This window comes from Tachypleus tridentatus, chromosome 2, assembly GCF_004210375.1.
Source record: "Tachypleus tridentatus isolate NWPU-2018 chromosome 2, ASM421037v1, whole genome shotgun sequence".
In the NCBI taxonomy this organism is placed as follows: Eukaryota; Metazoa; Arthropoda; class Merostomata; order Xiphosura; family Limulidae; genus Tachypleus; species Tachypleus tridentatus.
In genome coordinates this window covers 89,085,188-89,109,973 of record NC_134826.1, presented here as the reverse complement: position 1 = coordinate 89,109,973, position 24,786 = coordinate 89,085,188, and the positions used below count along the sequence as shown (strand labels likewise).

At 31.6% G+C, this 24,786-nt stretch overlaps 1 pseudogene; it reads right to left on the bottom strand.

The window, feature by feature from the left end:
• Nucleotides 1-24,786, bottom strand: part of LOC143245551 (sodium/calcium exchanger 3-like) — a 58,463-nt pseudogene that overhangs the window by 7,937 nt on the left and 25,740 nt on the right.

The window sequence follows — 24,786 nt, the reverse complement described above, 5'->3', positions numbered from 1 at the left end:
ATTACTCCTAATAAACCACTTTTTTAAAACTACTGTATCGTAGAGTAAATAATATAATTTCAATAACGTAAATATGTTTAATTTTTAATGGTTTACTTATAACGAAAACTAAGAAACCAATAACATTAACGAATTATAAAGTAGTTAAACAATTTTCATTATCACAAACCTAATAAAATGTGATACTTATGTAGGGTCTGATAGTTCCCATTTAAACACACAGACGGACAGACTATTGGTAATTATCTACTCTTTCCTGCACCAAACAGGATTGGGCGCTCACTAACTACCCTTACCCGCATGATATTGAACCACGACGATGAACCCTGACAGCTACGTGTCCCACATTCTCCATACAAGCGCAGTTGGCAGCACAAAACTCTACAACGGCGACATCGTGATCATTGTATGTTTTCCGTTTTTTATCTAAGATTGTTTGATACACCTATGAGAACAAACAAATATTTAATTTAAACCAAAATCAAGCTATGGATGAATGTTATTGATTTATTTCTTGAGAACTCGAACACTTATTGTACTGTTTTTTGTTTTTTTTTGTTTTTGTTTTTGCCCGCGTCGCGCTAAACATGCTCGCCCTCCCAGCCGTGGGGGCGTATAATGTTACGGTCAATCCCACTTTTCGTTGGTAAAAGAGTAGCCCTAGAGTTGGCGGTGGGTGGTGATGACTAGCTGCCTTCCCTCTAGTCTTACACTGCTAAATTAGAGACGGCTAGCACAGATAGCCCTCGAGTAGCTTTGTGCGAAATTCCAAAACAAACAAACAAACTTTTTTTAACAAAACAATTTTTAGTGGTGTTGCATTTTTAAAGCGTAAAACGCCTAAACTAGTGAAATCGTAATTAGGCCTAATAAATGCGGTAAAATATATAGCATTTGACTTCTTGTTTCCACAGTGATTAGGCCTAAATATGTCATTATTGTCTATCTTAAACTTCGGTTTAATGTCACTATTCATTCCTTTTATTCAACCAAATGTTCAATGTATATTCACTTGGCATTCCAGTTATTACGCTTGAAATAAAATTTTAATAATGTGTATTAAAGATGTTAAATATCAACAAGATATGATATATATCTTGCACTTTTTCATTTATCAAAATATAACACGTGCTTCCCACTGTAATATTATAGTCCATGCAACAGCAGCAGCCGACTGAAACGTGACTGCTGCTGTTACGTGCTATAATTTATCTCGGACGAGTTAAATTTTAGTTTAGAAGTTAAATGTATAGATATATCAGAGTTACGATATTTACCAACAAGATTGATACAGTTTTCTTTCTTAAACACAAACATATTTTAATATACAAACAACAATGCAATTATAATAACGTAAACTAAACACATGGTTTCAGGTTAATATAACAATGTAAACTAAACAGGGGATCAAGATAATACAATGTAAACTAAACACATGGGATCAGGATAATGGGGACAGGTTAATTTAACAATGTAATTAGTAATCTAAACACAGGGGGTCAGGGTAATATAATGTAAACTAAACACAAGGGACCAGGGTAATATAACAATGCAAACTAAACACAGGGGGTCAGGTTAATATAACAAAGTAAACTAAACATATGGGGTTAGGGTAATATAACAATGTGAACTAAACACAGGGGGTCAGGGTAATACAGCAATGTAAACTAAACACATGGGATTATGGTAAAATAACAATGCAAACTAAACCCATGTGGTCAGGGTAATATACCAATGTAAACTAAATTTGTAGAATAAAATGTAAACTAAAGGTGATAATTATTGGTATCCATAGTTAATACTGATATTTTTAACAAGTTATTTAACACCAGTTACCACAAAACCAGGGTTGGTTTTCAACAAACTGTATTCTAACAACTTTTACACGTTCTACTTATCGTGTGTTTAGTATGAAACTTTGCAAAATATAATTTAGATTTTCATTGTGTCTTTCAGTATAGTTTTTATTTCAACAGTTGGATTTAAGTTGTTGTTTTTCTTTTTGTTTTCAATTTATATATTTTTTATATTTCTACTGAATTCACACAGTTTTCTTCTACTGTTTGAAAAGCTCCCCAGTGGCACAGCGGCACGTCTGCGGATTTATGCTGCTAGAAACGAGGTTTCGATTTCTGTGGTGGGCAGAGCAAAGATGCCCCTTTGTGTTAATAACAAACAATAACTATTTGAAAACACTCTGATCCGACTCATAGATCCGTCTAATGCGATCAAAAATTCAAAGTGAGCCATTAGATCATTTCTTAACTCAATACGTTACTGACTTTTTGTAACTTGCGATTGAGATAAGGTTTTGGTTTCTTTCCTCCTGTAATATTTCTGACAGCTCTAATACGATACCACAGTCGGCTATGTTCCTGTTGCTCTGCAAGTCGAGTTGCAATTAAACAAACAATCTCTTCGTCACTCAAGTCAGGATATTTCATTACATCCTTTGGACAGAAACAGAACATTAATTCATTTAGCCAACACACACAATATCACAAAATCCACACAGCTACAGAAAGAGCATTATATTTAAATATAAAAAAAAGAAACTGAAACTAAATTATCACTGTAACCAATCAGAACAACAACATAAATAAAGAATTATACAATCTTTATGCTAAAGGAAACCGGTGAAAATTTACCTTAATGAAACTGGATATGTATTCTTTGTCTAGTATGTTTCCAGGAATATTATCTTCTCCCAATCGATCTGTGGAATTAAATTAATATGAACATTATATGTGTGGATTTTCAGAAATAAATTACTGAAATAAAGATGATTTCATGTCGTGTACGACTTAAAACAGGGTGAGATTAAATATTCCGAATATTTTTTGTATTTTAAAATCTACGATATTTCGAACTTTTGCGAAGATAGGTGTAATTAAACTAATGCTTGAATTGTAACTACGTATCACGGGGAACTTTATAAATTGGCTTAACGCGACCCGTATCCAGATTGTAACTATGTAACATGGGGAACTTTATAAATAAGCTTAACGAAAACAGTGCCAGAATTGTATGTAACTTGGAAAATATAAAAAAACAAAAACATGTGTACAATGAATTTAATTAGCTCATTAATCAATTACTAATTAGATCGAAATTAAGATTTAACTATTACTTTGCATGAAATAAACATTAAAAGAAAACTGAAATCCAACTTAATAATGATTAATGAAGATAACATTTGGCGTAAAAAGAATCAGTTAGACACACACGAGATTTCACTGAGGCTATCAGTCAGTGAAGTTTAGCTCCCTAAAGGTTTTTATTTTTAACAGGAGTGTAGCGTCCTTCCTTTCAATCTAGACATTAACTATTACACCCACTGGAAACCTTTTTCTATTTTATTTATTAATTACTAACGTAAGACATTGTTAAACAATAAAATGAATGGAGAAAGTTAAAAAACACTCGATTTTATTTTCCAGTTCCTTCTGCTTATGCTTACCGCTCACAGACTGTAATTCGATCTGTTTATTTTGGGCTTTACTTTTTTCTGCAAAATACCCTTTGTCAACAACAAAGGACAAAATTACCAGTCCAGAAAAGAACAGAAGCGTCACCAAAGCTTCCCATATTTCGACTTCATCTGGAGACACAGCAACCAAAATTATTAACAACCAGATGCAAGAGAACAAGTTGAAAAATGACGTAGTCGCAAAAATCTGTAAAAAATAAATCCTACAGATGTCACTAGTGACCCGAATTATCAGAAACCAAATGTTGGGGAACACACTAAGAAACGAATGCGGTTTCAAAAATCCTTTAACAAAAGGTAAAAATAAGAATCCTACATAGAGACTATGTCATGCAAGCCCCTAGGCTCGAAATGATAGTGGAAATGATGGATAAATCGCACTGTGTTTGTTCTAAGAGGGGGTCTGACATTACCTGGTGGTTATGGCTCTAGATTCGCAATCTGTGGTTCGAATCCCCGTCACAGAATACGTTTGCCCTTTCAGCTGTGAGGGCGTTATAATTCAAGGGGCAATCTCCCTGTTCATTGGAAAGAGTAGCTCAAGAGTTAGTGGTGGACAGCGTTGACTATCAGTCTTCTCTCCAGTCTCTCAATGCTAAGTTAGGGACAGTTAGCGCAGATAACTCTCAAGTAGCCTTGAGTGAAATTCAAACCAAAAAGCATAAACAAATTGTCCTCAAAGTCCAAAAGTGGACTATAAGAAACTCTTAGGAGTGTTTGTAATAATTTTAGTTTAAAATCGTCAAAAGTGAAAGCCATTTTAAATATAGATCTGCATTGCTTTTGAAAACATTGTACCTTTGAGAATTCAGCCAATTTTTAGCGTTATAAGCGTTTAAGGATTAACCAAGTTGTTATAACAGTTCCATGGGCTATTTTCCAGTGTCCTTTTCGCCATTAAGATTTTAATATCAACCAATGTTTACGTCTTCCCTTCCCCGTAAGGAAAATGATATAGGACTAAACTAATTCTCCTAAGCTGGTCGAACCTCATGAGATATTATTAGGTTTATGGTCGAAAATATCGTTAACAGCGAGAATGCCCAACTGGTGAAATAATGCGCTCTTACTTCTGTTATTTCTCAGAACTTATAGTGAATACTGGAGGGACTTAGGCATTATCCAACTAGCCCTAATGAAGCCATAGAGGCAAAACGTTGGCAGAAATAAGTTTTTATTGTTATTATTACTATTATATGGGGAGTAAACCTTTCTTTTTTTTTTCTAACCTTTATTATTAAGACAACAATACAGGTTTTATTCTTATTTCTGATCTAAGTAGTCAGCTTTCTCTGACCTGAAGTTAACTTATTACAATGATCCTTCTGAAAGTTTATCTTACAGGTTAGCTTTAAAAATCAACAAAATTGAGTATTTCGAATTTTTTAAACACATATATATGAATATATAGAGAGAAGTCCTGGGAGACTGTAAATCGTGAATATCACTAAGACAAAGAAATAAGGCTTTTTAGAAATTTTCGAAAACACCTTTTTTTTAATGCTTGTCTGTTACCTGTTAAGCAGTTAAGTGCTCGCTGCAGGGATCGAACCTTGATTTCAAGTATCATAAGCTCTTAAACTCGCCGCTGTAACATTGGTACACAAACTATAAGACATGACGTAAGAAAATTTAAGAATTAGCAATTTCAAAATTATTAAAAAAAAACAGACTAGGTGAATCCTACTTATTCATTAGCCGGGTGGGTTCAAGGTTCGAGACACAAAATTAAGGCTGAACATACCTCGCACTTTCAGTCGTAGGTTTATTACCAATTTGCCCCTGTAGAAGATAGACCCAGCTTTCGAAAGCGCTCGGGTTATAGGGTTTTAAATCAGTTCCATCACTGGCATGAATAAGAGTTGTTCTCATTTAACAACACACAACCAGAATCGTGTAAAAAGTTTCAATCTTTTTCCATTTGGTGTTGTTGCATTTTGGCCAAAGTTCTCATGTTTACTATCAAGATCACATATTATTGTTATTGATTGTTTGTCATAATCTATTAATTTATACAGAAATTGAATATCCAGTATTTTGAATGGAGACTAGTAAATACCAGCTATTTTTATATATTACACTACCCTCTATGGCAGGGGTTCTTAACCAGGGGTGCCCGCACCCCTAGGGGGTGCGAAGATGATTCCCAAGGGGTGCGAGGATGCCCATGAATAATTAAAGCAAATCTATATTTTTACATAAGAGTATGTTTTATACTTTTATATTTAAGTTTCCAGGGGGTGCGAGAAATGATTACTGATTTGAAAGGGGTGCAAACACTGAAAAAGGTTAAGAACCACTGCTCTATGGTAATATTTTCGTTACTATTTTGAATAATAATGTTATGCCCCTATTGGGCTCATTTATGTTTATTCTCTCTACTCATAAGGTGTTGTATCACGGAGATTTAAGTGAATTTTGTGTTTAATACACAGTTTCATTAATTATTACAATATCAGGATTGGTTTCTATTATAAGAGCTTCAATCTCGTACCTCTTGGAAGCAAGACTACCTTGGATGTTAATGTGTTGCATAGTGAATGTTTATGCTAGTAATGCACACGAACATTTGTACTATAAATGGTAGTATTGGCGTAATGTGGAATATTTCTATGTTTATAAGTAGTGTCATACAGTATTGTTGGTCCTCTGGATTGTGTAATGAAATCTTTAAAAACGTGTGTTTGTTTTTTGAATAGCCCTTACTGTCGGGCTATTATCTGATGATTGAGATTTTGTGTTGTTGATACTGTGAGTTTCATATACTGTTTCTTTCTGTCGTTCTGTTTGTTGGGTATTAGCATGTTCTGTATTATTTGCGGATTTCTGTTCTGGTTGTTGTTTACATTAACGTTGATTATTGTGATTGTCTTGTTCATGGCTGCTGTGGGAAGTAGCATTTGTTGTTGTGGATGTGTTCCTACTGTGATTTGTTGTGTATTATTGTTATTTATGTTCAAAATTTTTACGTTTTTTTATATCTTTGATAATCTTTGTAGTTCGTTGTGTGGTGTTGGTTACAGTTACAATACAAAGGTGTACTATTTTCCTCTGTACGGTAACTTGTAAGGTGGTTACCTCCACATTCAACGTAGCGTGACAGTACCGTTGACAACTGAAACATTGTATAATTATTTGTTTTTGAATTTCGCGCAAAGTTACAACGAGGGCCATCAGCGCAAGCCGTCCCTAATTTAGCAGTGTAAAACTAGAGGGAAAGCAGCTAGTCATCACCACCCACCGCCAACTGTTGGGCTACTATTTTACCAACGTATAGTTGGGTTGAACATCACATTATAACGCCCCCAAGGCTAAAAGTGCGAGCATCTTTAGTGTGACGGGGATTGGAACCCGCGACCCTCAGAATACGAATCGAGTTTCTTAACCACCTGGCCATGAAGGGCGCTTTAGAGGAAATGCAGCTAGTCATCACCATCCACCGCCAACTCCTGGGCTACTCTTTTACCAACGAATAGTAGGATTGACCATCACGTTATAATCCCCCCACGACTGAAAGGACGAGCATGTTTGGAGTGACGGGGAATCGAACATGCGATCCTCAGATTGCTACTCGAATGCCTTAACCGCGTAACCATGCCAGGCCTTGCTGTAAGAAGTTATCAAGAGACCAGTGAGAGAAAGCAGTCATGATTATATGTAGGCTCTTCTTGACGGGGTAGGTTAATGGTCACAGCTGGTGCTGAACGATGTAGTTGTAGACCTAACCATAATCGTCTGTTGTAGTTGCACATTTTCACTGACAGTTAGGCCCGAATTAGGGCTTTTGAGAGGAACAAGCAAATACTTTTCAGAGAAAGAACAGATACTCGCTTTTACTCTGTGAAAGTCACCGCGGAAATGTCGTACATACGGCGTTTATATAAAGCTTCAGGGTCGAAAAAAACACTGTTAAATAGGCCTGATTCGAGAAAGCTTTACTGTAGAAACTGTACTATTCTGATTGATATGAAACCAGTATTTTTATGTGTTTATGGTTTTATTTATTTCTTTTAAATTAACAATAACAAATAAAGAGTTTTTTAAATATTTTAAAATCATTTTATATTGTTTCATTTATATATGTATATTATACGATAATAAACTTCATTCACCTAAGCCTAAAGTAGCAAAATAATATAAATAAACAACATGAAAGGAAAAAAACAAGAGAATAATGTGTCTCACATTGATTGCTCTTATTTTGCGAGTTTTCCCTTTTGGTAAAGAAGAAATACAAACACCACTTATAAAGAGAAGATTGAACGCTGCCGATCCAACAATAATCCCTGGGCTTAAATCTCCTGGCGTGAAACTAGAATAGAAAAATAAAAGTCGTAATAACCTACACTGGTGTGTGTACGTGCTAACTAGGATAAAAAAATAATAATAAATAATTCGTTGTTGTTTGTATGGTTCGTCTGTTAACGTTTGTTGTTTTTTTACCGAGAGCCTATACTACAAGTTATTAGTGTTGTGTTTACAACGAATAATTGAACCCCGAATTATTAATTATGAACCCTAACGAAGGCTGTTAATACTTTATTTACTTCATCATGTATGAGCACCTATTCTTCATACACCTACATTAATGTTCCCTATTCTTGATACACCTACATTAATGTTCCTTATTCTTCACACACCTACATTAATGTTTCCTATATTTCACACACCTATATTAAATTTTTCTATTCTTCACACACCTACTTTAATGTTCCCTAGTTTTCACACACTTACTTTAATGTTCACTATTCTTCATACACCTACATTAATGTTTTCTTTTTTCACACACCTACATTAATGTTTTCTATTCTTCACACACCTAATTTAATGTTCCCTATTCTTCAAACACCTACATTAATGTTCTCTATTCGTCACACACCTACATTAATGTTTTCTATTTTTCACACACCTACATTAATGTTCCCTATTTTTCACACACCTACATTAATTTTTTTCTATTCTTAACACACCTATATTAATATTTTCTACTTTTCACACACCTTCATTAAAGTTTTCTATTTTTCACACACCTACATTAATGTTCCTTATTCTTCACACACCTACATTAATGTTTTCTAGTCTTCACACACCTACATTAATGTTTTCTATTCTTCATACACCTACATTAATGTTCCTTATTCTTCACACACCTACATTAATGTTCTCTATTCTTCATACATCTACATTAATGTTCCCTATTCTACACACACCTACATTAATGTTCTCTACTCTTCACACACCTACTTTAATGTTCCCTATTTTTCACACACCTACTTTAATGTTCCATATTCTTCACACATCTACATAAATGTTTCCTATTCTTCATACACATACATTAATGTTCCCTATACTTCACACACCTACTTTGATGTTCCCTATTCTTCACACACCTACATTAATTTTTTCTATTCTTAACACACCTATATTAATATTTACTACTTTTCACACACCTTCATTAATGTTTTCTATTCTTCACACACCTACATTAATGTTTTCTATTTTTCACACACCTACATTAATGTTCCTTATTCTTCAAACACATACATTAATGTTTTCTAGTCTTCACACACCTACATTAATGTTTTCTATTCTTCACACACCTACATTAATGTTTTCTATTCTTCACACACCTACATTAATGTTTTCTGTTCTTCACACAAACAACATTAATGTTTTCTATTTTTCACACACCTACATTAATGTCCTTATTCTTCACACACCTACATTAATGTTCCCTATTCTTCATACATCTAAATTAATGTTCCCTATTCTTCATACATCTACAATAATGTTCCCTATTCTTCACACACCTACATTAATGTTCCCTATTCTTGACACACCTACATTAATCTTCCTTATTCTTCACACACCTACATTAATGTTCCCTATTCTTTATACATCTACATTAATGTTCCCTATTCTTCACACACCTATATTAATGTTTTCTATTCTTCACACACCTACTTTAATGTTCCCTATTCTTCATACACCTATATTAATATTCTCTATTGGTCACACACCTACATTAATGTTCCCTATTCTCCATACATCTACATTAATGTTTTCTATTCTTCACACACATATATTAATGTTTTCTGTTCTTCACACACCTACACTAATGTTTTCTACTTTTCACACACCTACATTAATGTTCCCTAATCTTCATACATCTACATAAAGTTTTCTATTCTTCACACACCTACTTTAAAGTTACCTATTTTTCACACACCTACTTTAATGTTCCCTATTCTTCATACACTTACATTAATGTATTCTATTCTTCACACACCTACATTAATGTTTTCTATTCTTCACACACATAATTTAATGTTCCCTATTCTTCATACATCTACATTAATGTTCCTTATTCTTCACACACCTACATTAATGTTTTCTATTCTTCATACACCTACATTAATGTTCCCTATTCTTCATACATCTACATTAATGTTCCCTATTCTTCACACACCTACATTAATGTTTTCTATTCTTCACACACCTACATTAATGTTCCCTATTCTTCATACATCTACATTAATGTTCCCTATTCTTCACACACCTATATTAATATTTTCTATTCTTCACACCAGTACATTAATGTTTTCTATTCTTCACACACCTAATTTAATGTTCCCTATTCTTCATACATCTCCATTAATGTTTCCTCTTATTCACACACCACCATTAATGTTTTCTATTCTTCACACACCTACATTAATGTTTTCTTGTTCTTCACACACCTACATTAATGTTTTTTATTTATCACAGACAAACATTAATGTCCTTATTCTTCACACACCTACATTAATGTTCCCTATTCTTTATACATCTACATTAATGTTCAATATTCTTCATACTTCTACATTAATATTTCTTATTATTCACACACCTACATTAATGTTCCCTATTCTTCATACATCTACATTAATGTTTCGTATTCTTCACGCACCTACATTAATGTTCCCTATTCTTCATACACCTACATTTATGTTCCCTATTCTTGACAAACCTACATTAATGTCCCTTATTTTTCAACACACCTACATTAATGATCCCTGTTCTTTATACATCTACATTAATGTTCCCTATTCTTCACACACCTATATTAATGTTTTCTATTCTTCACAAACCTACTTTAATGTTCCCTATTTTTCACACACCTCCTTTAATGTTCCCTATTCTTCATACACCTACATTAATGTTTTCTATACTTCACACCCCTACATTGATGTATTCTATTCTTCACACACCTACATTAATGTTCCCTATTCTTCATACACCTACATTAATGTTCCTTATTTTTCACAAACCTACATTAATGTTTTCTATTCTTCACAAACCTACTTTGATGTTCCCTATTTTTCACACACCTACATTAATGTTCTCTATTCTTCACAAACCTACATTGATGTTCCCTATTTTTCACACACCTACATTAATGTTCTCTATTCTTCATACAACTACATTAATGTTTTCTGTTCTTAACACACCTACATTAATGTTTTCTGTTCTTCACACACCTACATAATGTTTTCTATTTTTAACACACCTACATTAATGTTTCTTATTATTCACACACCTACATTAATGTTCCGTATTCTTCATACACCTAAATTAATGTTCCCTATTCTTGACACACCTACATTAATGTTCCTTATTTTTCACACACCTACATTAATATTCCCTATTCTTTATACATCTACATTAATGTTCTCTATTCTTCACACACCTATATTAATGTTTTGTATTCTTCACACACCTACTTTAATGTTTTCTATTCTTCACACACCTAATTTAATGTTTCCTATTCTTCATACATCTACATTAATGTTCTCTATTCTTCATACATCTACATTAATGTTCCCTGTTCTACACACACCTACATTAATGTTCTCTATTCTTCACACACTTACTTTAATGTTCCATATTCTTCACACACCTACATTAATGTTTCCTAATCTTCATACACCTACATTAATGTTCTTTATTCTTCACACACCTAGTTTGATGTTCCCTATTCTTCACACACCTACATTAATGCTCCCTATTCTTCATACAACTACATTAATGTTTTCTATTCTTCACACACCTACATTAATGTTCCCTATTCTTCATACACCTACATTAATGTTCCCTATTCTTGACACACCTACATTAATGTTCCTTATTCTCCATACATCTACATTAATATTCCCTATTCTTTATACATCTACATTTATGTTCTCTATTCTCCACACACCTACTTTAATGTTTTCTCTTCTTCACACACCTAATTTAATGTTTCTTATTCTTCATACATCTACATTAATGTTTTTTCTTCTTCACACACCATCATTAATGTTTTCTATTCTTCACACACCTACATTAATGTTTTCTGTTCTTCACACACCTATATTAATGTTTTTTTATTTTTCAAACACCTACATTAATGTCCTTATTCTTCACACACCTAAATTAATGTTCCCTATTCTTCATACATCTACATTAATGTTCCATATTCTTCATACTTCTACATTAATGTTTCTTATTATTCACACACCTACATTAATGTTCCCTATTCTTCATACATCTAAATTAATGTTCCCTATTCTTCACACACCTACATTAATGTTCCCTATTCTTCATACACCTACATTAATGTTCCCTATTCTTCATACATCTACATTAATGTTCCCTATTCTTCACACACCTATATTAATGTTTACTATTCTTCACACACCTACTTTAATGTTCCCTATTCTTCATACACCTACATTAATGTTTTCTATTCTTCACACACCTACTTTAATGTTCCCTATTTTTCACACACCTACTTTAATGTTCCCTATTCTTCATACACCTATATTAATGTTTCTCTATTCTTCACACACCTACATTAATGTTCCCTATTCTTCATACATCTACATTAATGTTTTCTATTCTTCACACACATATATTAATGTTTTCTATTCTTCACACACCTACATTAATGTTTTCTATTTTTCACACACCTACATTAATGTTCCCTATTCTTCATACATCTACATTAATGTTTTCTTATTCTTCACACACCTACATTAATGTTACCTATTTTTCACACACCTACATTAATGTTCCCTATTCTTCATACACACTTACATTAATGTATTCTATTCTTCACACACCTACATTAATGTTTTCTATTCTTCATACACCTACATTAATGTTTTCTATTCTTCACACACCTACATTAATGTTCCCTATTCTTCATACATCTACATTAATGTTCCTTATTCTTCACACACCTACATTAATGTTCTATTCTTCTTCATACATCTACATTAATGTTTCCTTATTCTTCACACACCTACATTAATGTTTTCTATTCTTCATACACCTACATTAATGTTCCCTATTCTTCATACATCTACATTAATGTTCCCTTATTCTTCACACACCTACATTAATGTTTTCTATTCTTCACACACCTACTTTAAAGTTTTGTATATTTCACACACCTACATTAATGTTCCTTATTCTTCATACACCTACATTAATGTTTTCTATTCTTCACACCAGTACATTAATGTTTTCTATTCTTCACACACCTACATTAATGTTCCCTATTCTTCATACATCTACATTAATGTTTCCTATTCTTCACACACCTACATTAATGTTTTCTATTCTTCACACACCTACATTAATGTTTTCTTTCACACACCTTCACACACACCTACATTAATGTTTTTTATTTATCACAGACAAACATTAATGTCCTTATTCTTCACACACCTACATTAATGTTCCCTATTCTTTATACATCTACATTAATGTTCAGTATTTTCATACTTCTACATTAATATTTCTTATTATTCACACACCTACATTAATGTTTTCTATTCATCACAAACCTACTGTTTCTGTATGTTCCCTATTTCCCTATTCACACACCTACATTAATGTTCCCTATTCTTCATACACCTACATTAATGTTCCCTATTCTTCACACACCTACATTAATGTTTTCTATTCTTCACACACCTACATTAATGTTCCCTATTCTTCATACACCTACATTAATGTTTTTATTTTTTCACACACCTACATTAATCTTTTCTATTCTTCACACACCTACATTAATGTTCCCTATTTTTCATACACCTACATTAATGTTCCTTATTCTTTCACAAACCTACATTAATGTTTCCTATTCAAATTACATCTACATTAATGTTCCCTATTCTTAACACACCTATATTAATGTTTTCTGTTCTTCACACACCTACATAATGTTTTCTATTTTTAACACACCTACATTAATGTTTCTTATTATTCACACACCTACATTAATGTTCCGTATTCTTCATACACCTAAATTAATGTTCCCTATTCTTGACACACCTACATTAATGTTCCTTATTCTTCACACACCTACATTAATATTCCCTATTCTTTATACATCTACATTAATGTTCTCTATTCTTCACACACCTATATTAATGTTTTGTATTCTTCACACACCTACTTTAATGTTTTCTATTCTTCACACACCTAATTTAATGTTTTCTATTCTTCATACATCTACATTAATGTTCTCTATTCTTCATACATCTACATTAATGTTCCCTGTTCTACACACACCTACATTAATGTTCTCTATTCTTCACACACTTACTTTAATGTTCCATATTCTTCACACACCTACATTAATGTTTCCTAATCTTCATACACCTACATTAATGTTCTTTATTCTTCACACACCTAGTTTGATGTTCCCTATTCTTCACACACCTACATTAATGCTCCCTATTCTTCATACAACTACATTAAGGTTTTCTGTTCTTCACACACCTACATTAATGTTCCCTATTCTACACACACCTACATTAATGTTTTCTATTCTTCACACACCTACATTAATGTTATCTATTCTTCATACACCTAGATTAATGTTCCCTATTCTTCACACACCTACATTAATGTTTCCTATTCTTCATACATCTACATTAATATTCCCTATTCTTTATACATCTACATTTATGTTCTCTATTCTCCACACACCTACTTTAATGTTTTCTCTTCTTCACACACCTAATTTAATGTTTCTTATTCTTCATACACCTACATTAATGTTCCCTATTCTTCATACATCTACATTAATGTTTCTCTATTTTTCACACACCTACATTAATGTTCCTTATTCTTCACACACATACATTAATGTTTTCTATTCTTCACACACCTACATTAATGTTTTTTATTCTTCACACACCTACATTAATGTTTTCTATTCTTTCACACACCTACATTAATGTTTTCTATTCTTCACACACCTACATTAATGTTTTCTATTTTCACACACCTACATTAATGTTCCTTATTCTTCACACACCTACATTAATGTTCCCTATTCTTCATACATCTACATTAATGTTCCCTATTCTTCATACATCTACATTAATGTTCCTTATTCTTCACACACCTACATTAATGTTCCCTTATTCTTCACACATCTACATTAATGTTCCCTTATTCTTCACACACCTACATTAATGTTCCCTATTCTTCATACATCTACATTAATGTTCCCTATTCTTCACACACCTATATTAATGTTTTCTATTCTTTTCACACACCTACTTTAATGTTCCCTATTCTTCATACACCTACATTAATGTTCTCTATTCTTCACACACCTACATTAATGTTCCCTATTCTTCATACACCTACATTAATGTTTTCTATTCTTCACACACACCTATATTAATGTTTTCTATTCTTCACACACCTACATTAATGTTTTTTATTTTTCACACACCTACATTAATGTTCCCTATTCTTCATACATCTACATTAATGTTTTCTATTCTTCACACACCTACATTAATGTTCTCTATTTTTCACACACCTACATTAATGTTCCCTATTCTTCATACACCTACATTAATGTTTTCTATTCTTCACACACCTACATTAATGTTTTTTTTCTTCTTCACACACATACATTAATGTTCCCTTTATTCTTTCATACATCTACATTAATGTTCCCTTTTCTTCATACACCTACATTAATGTTTTCTTTATTCTTCACACACCTACATTAATGTTCCCTATTCTTCATACATCTACATTAATGTTCCTTATTCTTCACACACCTACATTAATGTTTTCTATTCTTCACACACCTACATTAATGTTCCCTATTCTTCATACATCTACATTAATGTTCCCTTATTCTTCACACACCTACATTAATGTTTTCTATTCTTCACACACCTACATTAATGTTTCTATTCTTCACACACCTACATTAATGTTCCCTATTCTTCATACATCTACATTAATGTTCTCTATTCTTCACACACCTACATTAATGTTTTCCATTCTTCACACACCTACATTAATGTTTTCTATTCTTCACACACCTACATTAATGTTTTTTATTTTTCACACACCTACATTAATGTTCCTTATTCTTCACACACCTACATTAATGTTCCCTATTCTTTTATACATCTACATTAATGTTCCCTATTCTTCATACTTCTACATTAATATTTCTTATTATTCACACACCTACATTAATGTTCCCTATTCTTCATACATCTACATTAATGTTTCGTATTCTTCACACACCTACATTAATGTTTCTTATTCTTCACACACCTACATTAATGTTCCCTTATTCTTCACACACCTACATTAATGTCCCTTATTTTTCACACACCTACATTAATGTTCCCTGATTCTTATACATCTACATTAATGTTCCCTATTCTTCACACAGCTATATTAATGTTTTCTATTCTTCACAAACCTACTTTGATGTTCCCTATTTTTCACACACCTACATTAATGTTCTATATTTTTCATACACCTACATTAATGTTTTCTATTCTTCACACACCTACATTAATGTTTTCTATTCTTCACACACCTACATTAATGTTCCCTATTCTTCACACACCTACATTAATGTTCCTTATTTTTCACACACCTACATTAATGTTTTTTCTATTCTTCACACACCTACTTTAATGTTCCCTATTTTTCACACACCTACATTAATGTTTTCTATTCTTCACACACCTACATTAATGTTTTCTATTCTTTAACACACCTACATTAATGTTTTCTATTCTTCACACACCTACATTAATGTTTTCTATTTTTCACACACCTACATTAATGTTTTCTATTCTTCACACACCTACATTAATGTTCCTTATTCTTCATACACCTACATTAATGTTCCCTATTCTTCACACACCTACATTAATGTTCCTTATTCTTCACACACCTACATTAATGTTCCTATTCTTCATACATCTACATTAATGTTCTCTATTCTTCACACACCTATATTAATGTTTTGTATTCTTCACACACCTACATTAATGTTTTCTATTCTTCACACACCTAATTTAATGTTTCCTATTCTTCATACATCTACATTAATGTTCTCTATTCTTTTCATACATCTACATTAATGTTCCCTTTATTCTTCACACACCTACATTAATGTTCTCTATTCTTCACACACTTACATTAATGTTCCATATTCTTCACACACACCTACATTAATGTTTCCTATTCTTCATACACCTACATTAATGTTCCTTTTTCTTCACACACCTACATTAATGTTCCCTATTCTTCACACACCTACATTAATGTTCCCTATTCTTCATACACCTACATTAATGTTTTCTATTCTTCACACACCTACATTAATGTTCTTCACCTCTTGTTCATATTTTACATTAATGTTCATTATTCTTCACACACCTACATTAATGTTCCTTATTCTCCATACATCTACATTAATATTCCCTATTCTTTATACATCTACATTAATGTTCTCTATTCTTCACACACCTACTTTAATGTTTTCTCTTCTTCACACACCTAATTTAATGTTTTTTTTTCTTCATACATCTACATTAATGTTTTTTCTTCTTCACACACCTACATTAATGTTTTCTATTCTTCACACACCTACATTAATGTTTTCTGTTCTTCACACACCTATATTAATGTTTTTTTATTTTTCAAACACCTACATTAATGTCCTTATTCTTCACACACCTACATTAATGTTCCCTATTCTTCATACATCTACATTAATGTTCCATATTCTTCATACTTCTACATTAATGTTTCTTATTATTCACACACCTACATTAATGTTCCCTATTCTTCATACATCTAAATTAATGTTCCCTATTCTTCACACACCTACATTAATGTTCCTTATTCTTCATACACCTACATTAATGTTCCCTTATTCTTCATACATCTACATTAATGTTCCCTATTCTTCACACACCTACATTAATGTTCCCTATTCTTCACACACCTACATTAATGTTCCTCTATTCTTCACACACCTACATTAATGTTCCTATTCTTCACACACACCTACATTAATGTTCCCTATTCTTCATACACCTACATTAATGTTCTATTCTTCTTCATACACCTACATTAATGTTTTTCTATTCTTCACACACCTACATTAATGTTCCCTATTCTTCATACATCTACATTAATGTTTTCTATTCTTCACACACCTATATTAATGTTTTCTATTCTTCACACACCTACATTAATGTTTTCTATTTTTCACACACCTACATTAATGTTCCCTTATTCTTCATACATCTACATTAATGTTTTCTATTCTTCACACACCTACTTTAATGTTCCCTATTCTTCATACACCTACATTAATGTTTTCTATTCTTCACACACCTACATTAATGTTTTCTTTTTTCACACACCTACATTAATGTTTTCTATTCTTCACACACCTACATTAATGTTTTCTATTCTTCATACACCTACATTAATGTTCCTTCTATTACATTAATGTTTTCACATACACCTACATTAATGTTCCCTATTCTTTCATACATCTACATTAATGTTCCTTATTCTTCACACACCTACATTAATGTTTTATTCTTTCTTTCACACACCTACATTAATGTTTTCTATTCTTCATACATCTACATTAATGTTTTTTCTTCTTCACACCTACATTAATGTTTTCTATTCTTCACACACCTACATTAATGTTCCCTATTCTTCATACATCTACATTAATGTTCCCTATTTCTTCACACACCTACATTAATGTTTTTTCTTATTCTTTGTTCCTCTCACACACCTACATTAATGTTTTTTATTCTTCTTCACACCTACATTAATGTTCCCTTATTTTTTCATACACCTACATTAATGTTTTTTTATTCTTCACACACCTACATTAATGTTTTTATTCTTTTATACACACTACATTAATGTTCCTTATTCTTCATACATCTACATTAATGTTTCCTTATTCACACACCTACATTAATGTTTTCTATTCTTCATACACCTACATTAATGTTTCTTTATTCTTCACACACCTACATTAATGTTTCTTTTATTTTCACACACCTACATTAATGTTCCCTTATTCTTTCACACACCTACATTAATGTCCCTTATTTTCACACACCTACATTAATGTTCCCTATTCTTCATACATCTACATTAATGTTCCCTATTCTTCACACACCTACATTAATGTTTTCTATTCTTCACAAACCTACTTTAATGTTCCCTATTTTTCACACACCTCCTTTAATGTTCCCTATTCTTCATACACCTACATTAATGTTTTCTATACTTCACACCCCTACATTGATGTATTCTATTCTTCACACACCTACATTAATGTTCCCTATTCTTCATACACCTACATTAATGTTCCTTATTTTTCACACACCTACATTAATCTTTTCTATTCTTCACAAACCTACATTGATGTTCCCTATTTTTCACACACCTACATTAATGTTCTCTATTCTTCATACAACTACATTAATGTTTTCTGTTCTTAACACACCTACATTAATGTTTTCTGTTCTTCACACACCTACATAATGTTTTCTATTTTTAACACACCTACATTAATGTTTCTTATTATTCACACACCTACATTAATGTTCCGTATTCTTCATACACCTAAATTAATGTTCCCTATTCTTGACACACCTACATTAATGTTCCTTATTTTTCACACACCTACATTAATATTCCCTATTCTTTATACATCTACATTAATGTTCTCTATTCTTCACACACCTATATTAATGTTTTGTATTCTTCACACACCTACTTTAATGTTTTCTATTCTTCACACACCTAATTTAATGTTTCCTATTCTTCATACATCTACATTAATGTTCTCTATTCTTCATACATCTACATTAATGTTCCCTGTTCTATACACACCTACATTAATGTTCTCTATTCTTCACACACTTACTTTAATGTTCCATATTCTTCACACACCTACATTAATGTTTCCTAATCTTCATACACCTACATTAATGTTTTTATTCTTCACACACCTAGTTTGATGTTCCCTATTCTTCACACACCTACATTAATGCTCCCTATTCTTCATACAACTACATTAAGGTTTTCTATTCTTCACACACCTACATTAATGTTCCCTATTCTACACACATCTACATTAATGTTTTCTATTCTTCACACACCTACATTAATGTTATCTATTCTTCATACACCTAGATTAATGTTCCCTATTCTCCATATTCTTCATATTTCCCTACATCTACATTAATGTTCTTTTCTTCACACACCTACATTAATGTTTTTCATCACACACCTACATTAATGTTTTTTTTCATTCTACATTAATGTTTTTTTCTTCTTCACACACTACATTAATGTTTTTTTTATTTTTCAAACATTTAATGTCCTTATTCACATACCTAAATTAATGTTCCCTATTCTTCATACATCTACATTAATGTTCCATATTCTTCATACTTCTACATTAATGTTTCTTATTATTCACACACCTACATTAATGTTCCCTATTCTTCATACATCTAAATTAATGTTCCCTATTCTTCACACACCTACATTAATGTTCCCTATTCTTCACACACCTACATTAATGTTTTCTGTTCTTCACACACCTATATTAATGTTTTTTTATTTTTCAAACACCTACATTAATGTCCTTATTCTTCACATACCTAAATTAATGTTCCCTATTCTTCATACATCTACATTAATGTTCCATATTCTTCATACTTCTACATTAATGTTTCTTATTATTCACACACCTACATTAATGTTCCCTATTCTTCATACATCTAAATTAATGTTCCCTATTCTTCACACACCTACATTAATGTTCCCTATTCTTCATACACCTAGATTAATGTTCCTTATTCTTTACACACCTACATTAATGTTCCCTATTCTTTATACATCTACATTAATATTCCCTATTCTTCACAAACCTATATTAATGTTTACTACTCTTCACACACCTACTTTAATGTTCCCTATATTTCACACACCTACTTTAATGTTCCCCATTCTTCATACACCTACATTAATGTTTTCTATTCTTCACACCAGTACATTAATGTTTTCTATTTTTCACACACATACATTAATGTTTTCTACTCTTCACACACCTACATTAATGTTTTCTATTCTTCACACACCTCCATTAATGTTAGTTATTCTTCACACACCTACATTAATGTTCCCTATTCTTCATACATCTACATTAATGTTCCTTATTCTTCACACACCTATATTAATGTTTTCTATTCTTCATACACCTACATTAATGTTCTCTATTCGTCACACACCCCCATTAATGATCCCTATTCTTGATACATCTACATTAATGTTTTCTATTTTTCACACACCGACATTAATGTTCCCTATTCTTCATACATCTACATTAATGTTCCTTATTCTTCACACACCTACATTTTTTTATTCTTTCATGCATTAATGTTCCTTATTCTTCATACACCTACATTAATGTTCCCTATTCTTCATACATCTACATTAATGTTCCCTATTCTTCACACACCTACATTAATGTTCCCTATTCTTCATACACCTACATTAATGTTCCCTATTCTTCACACACCTACATTAATGTTCCTTATTCTTTATACATATACATTAATGTTTTCTGTTCTTCACACACCTACATTAATGTTTTCTATTCTTCACACACCTACATTAATGTTCCCTATTCTTCATACATCTACATTAATGTTCCTTTATTCTTCATACACATTACCTACACATTATAATATTTTCTTCATACACCTACATTAATTCTTTATTCACACACCTACTTTAATGTTCCCCATTCTTCACACACCACCATTAATGTTTTCTATTCTTCACACACCTACATTAATGTTTTTTATTTATCATAGACAAACATTAATGTCCTTATTCTTCACACAATGTTACATTAATGTTCTTTATTCTTTATACATCTACATTAATGTTCTAGTATTCTTCATACTTCACACACCTACATTAATGTTTCTTATTCTTCACACACCTACATTAATGTTCCCTATTCTTCATACATCTACATTAATGTTTCGTATTCTTCACACACCTACATTAATGTTCCCTATTCTTCATAAACCTACATTAATGTCCCTTATTCACACACCTACATTAATGTTCCCTGATTCTTCATACATCTACATTAATGTTCCCTATTCTTCACACACCTATATTAATGTTTTCTATTCTTCACACACCTACTTTAATGTTCCCTATTTTTCACACACCTCCATTAATGTTCCCTATTCTTCATACACCTACATTAATGTTTTCTTTACTTCACACATTAATGTCTACATTACATGTATTAATGTTCCATTCTTCACACACCTACATTAATGTTCCCTATTCTTCATACACCTACATAAATGTTCCTTATTTTTCACAAACCTACATTAATGTTTCCTATTCAAATTACATCTACATTAATGTTCCCTATTCTTCACACAGCTATATTAATGTTTTCTATTCTTCACAAACCTACTTTGATGTTCCTTATTTTTCACACACCTACATTAATGTTCTATATTTTCATACAACTACATTAATGTTTTCTATTCTTCACACACCTATATTAATGTTTTTCTTTTTCACACACCTACATTAATGTTCATTCTTCACACCTACATTAATGTTTTCTTTATTTTTCACACACCTACATTAATGTTTCTTATTATTCACACATCTACATTAATGTTCTGTATTATTCATCACACCTACATTAATGTTCCTATTCTTGACACACCTACATTAATGTTCTTATTCTTCACACACCTACATTAATGTTTTCCCTATTCTTTATACATCTACATTAATGTTCTTTCTATTCTTCACACACCTATAATGTTTAATGTTTCTATTCTTCACACACCTACTTTAATGTTTTCTATTCTTCACACACCTACAATTAATGTTTCCTATTCTTCATACATCTACATTAATGTTCTCTATTCTTCATACATCTACATTAATGTTCCCTTATTCTTCACACACCTACATTAATGTTCTCTTATTCTTCACACACTTACTTTAATGTTCCATATTCTTCACACACCTACATTAATGTTTCCTTATTCTTCATACACCTACATTAATGTTCTTTATTCTTCTTCACACCTAGTTTTAATGTTCCCTATTCTTCAAACACCTACATTAATGTTCCCTATTTCTTCATACAACTACATTGTTTTTATCTTGTTCTTCACACACACCTACATTAATGTTCCCTATTCTTCACACACCTACATTAATGTTTTTTCTTCTTCTTCACACACCTACATTAATGTTTCCATTCTTCACACACTTACATACATGTACATTAATGTTCCCTATTCTTCACACACCTACATTAATGTTCCTTATTCTTCATACATCTACATTAATGTTCCTATTCATACATCTACATTAATATTCCCTATTCTTTATACATCTACATTAATGTTCTCTATTCTCCACACACCTACTTTAATGTTTTCTCTTCTTCACACACCTAATTTATTGTTTCTTATTCTTCATACATCTACATTAATATTCCCTATTCTTTATACATCTACATTAATGTTCTCTATTCTCCACACACCTACATTAATGTTTTTTCTTCTTCACACACCATCATTAATGTTTTCTATTCTTCACACACCTACATTAATGTTTTCTGTTCTTCACACACATATATTAATGTTTTTTTATTTTTCAAACACCTACATTAATGTCCTTATTCTTCACACACCTAAATTAATGTTCCTTATTCTTCATACATCTACATTAATGTTCCATATTCTTCATACTTCTACATTAATGTTTCTTATTATTCACACACCTACATTAATGTTCCCTATTCTTCATACATCTACATTAATGTTCCCTATTCTTCACACACCTACATTAATGTTCCCTATTCTTCATACACCTACATTAATGTTCCTTATTCTTTAATGTTCCTTTATTACACACCTACATTAATGTTCCTCTATTCTTTTATACATCTACATAATTATTCCCACTATTCTTCACACACCTACATTAATGTTTACTACACCTTCTTTCACACACCTACATTAATGTTCCCTTTATTTTTAACACACACATATATTATGTTTTTAATGTTCCATTAATGTATTCTTCACACACCTACATTAATGTTCCTTATTCTTCATACACATACATTAATGTTTTCTATTCTTCACACACCTACATTAATGTTTCTTTCTTTCACACACCTTTAATGTTCATTCTTTTCATACACCTACATTAATGTTCCTTATTCTTCACACACCTACATTAATGTTTCCTACATTACATCTACATTAATGTTCCCTTATTCTTCACACATCTATATTAATGTTTTTCTATTCTTCACACACACCTACATTAATGTTCCACACACCTACATTAATTTTTCATTTTACACACCACATTAATGTTTTTTTTATTCTTCACACACCTACATTAATGTTTTCTATTTTTCATACACCTACATTAATGTTCCTTATTCTTCACACACCTACATTAATGTTCCCTATTCTTCATACATCTACATTAATGTTCCTTATTCTTCATACATCTACATTAATGTTTCTTATTCTTCACACACCTACATTAATGTTCCCTATTCTTCATACACCTACATTAATGTTCCCTATTCTTCACACACCTACATTAATGTTCCCTTATTCTTCACACACCTACATTAATGTTTTCTATTCTTTACACACCTACATTAATAGTTTTATTCTTCACACACCTACATTAATGTTTTCTATTCTTCACACACCTACATTAATGTTCCTATTCTTCACACACCTACATTAATGTTCCCTATTCTTCACACACCTACATTAATGTTCCCTTATTCTTCACACACCTACATTAATGTTCCCTATTCTTTTTTTTTCACACCTACATTAATGTTC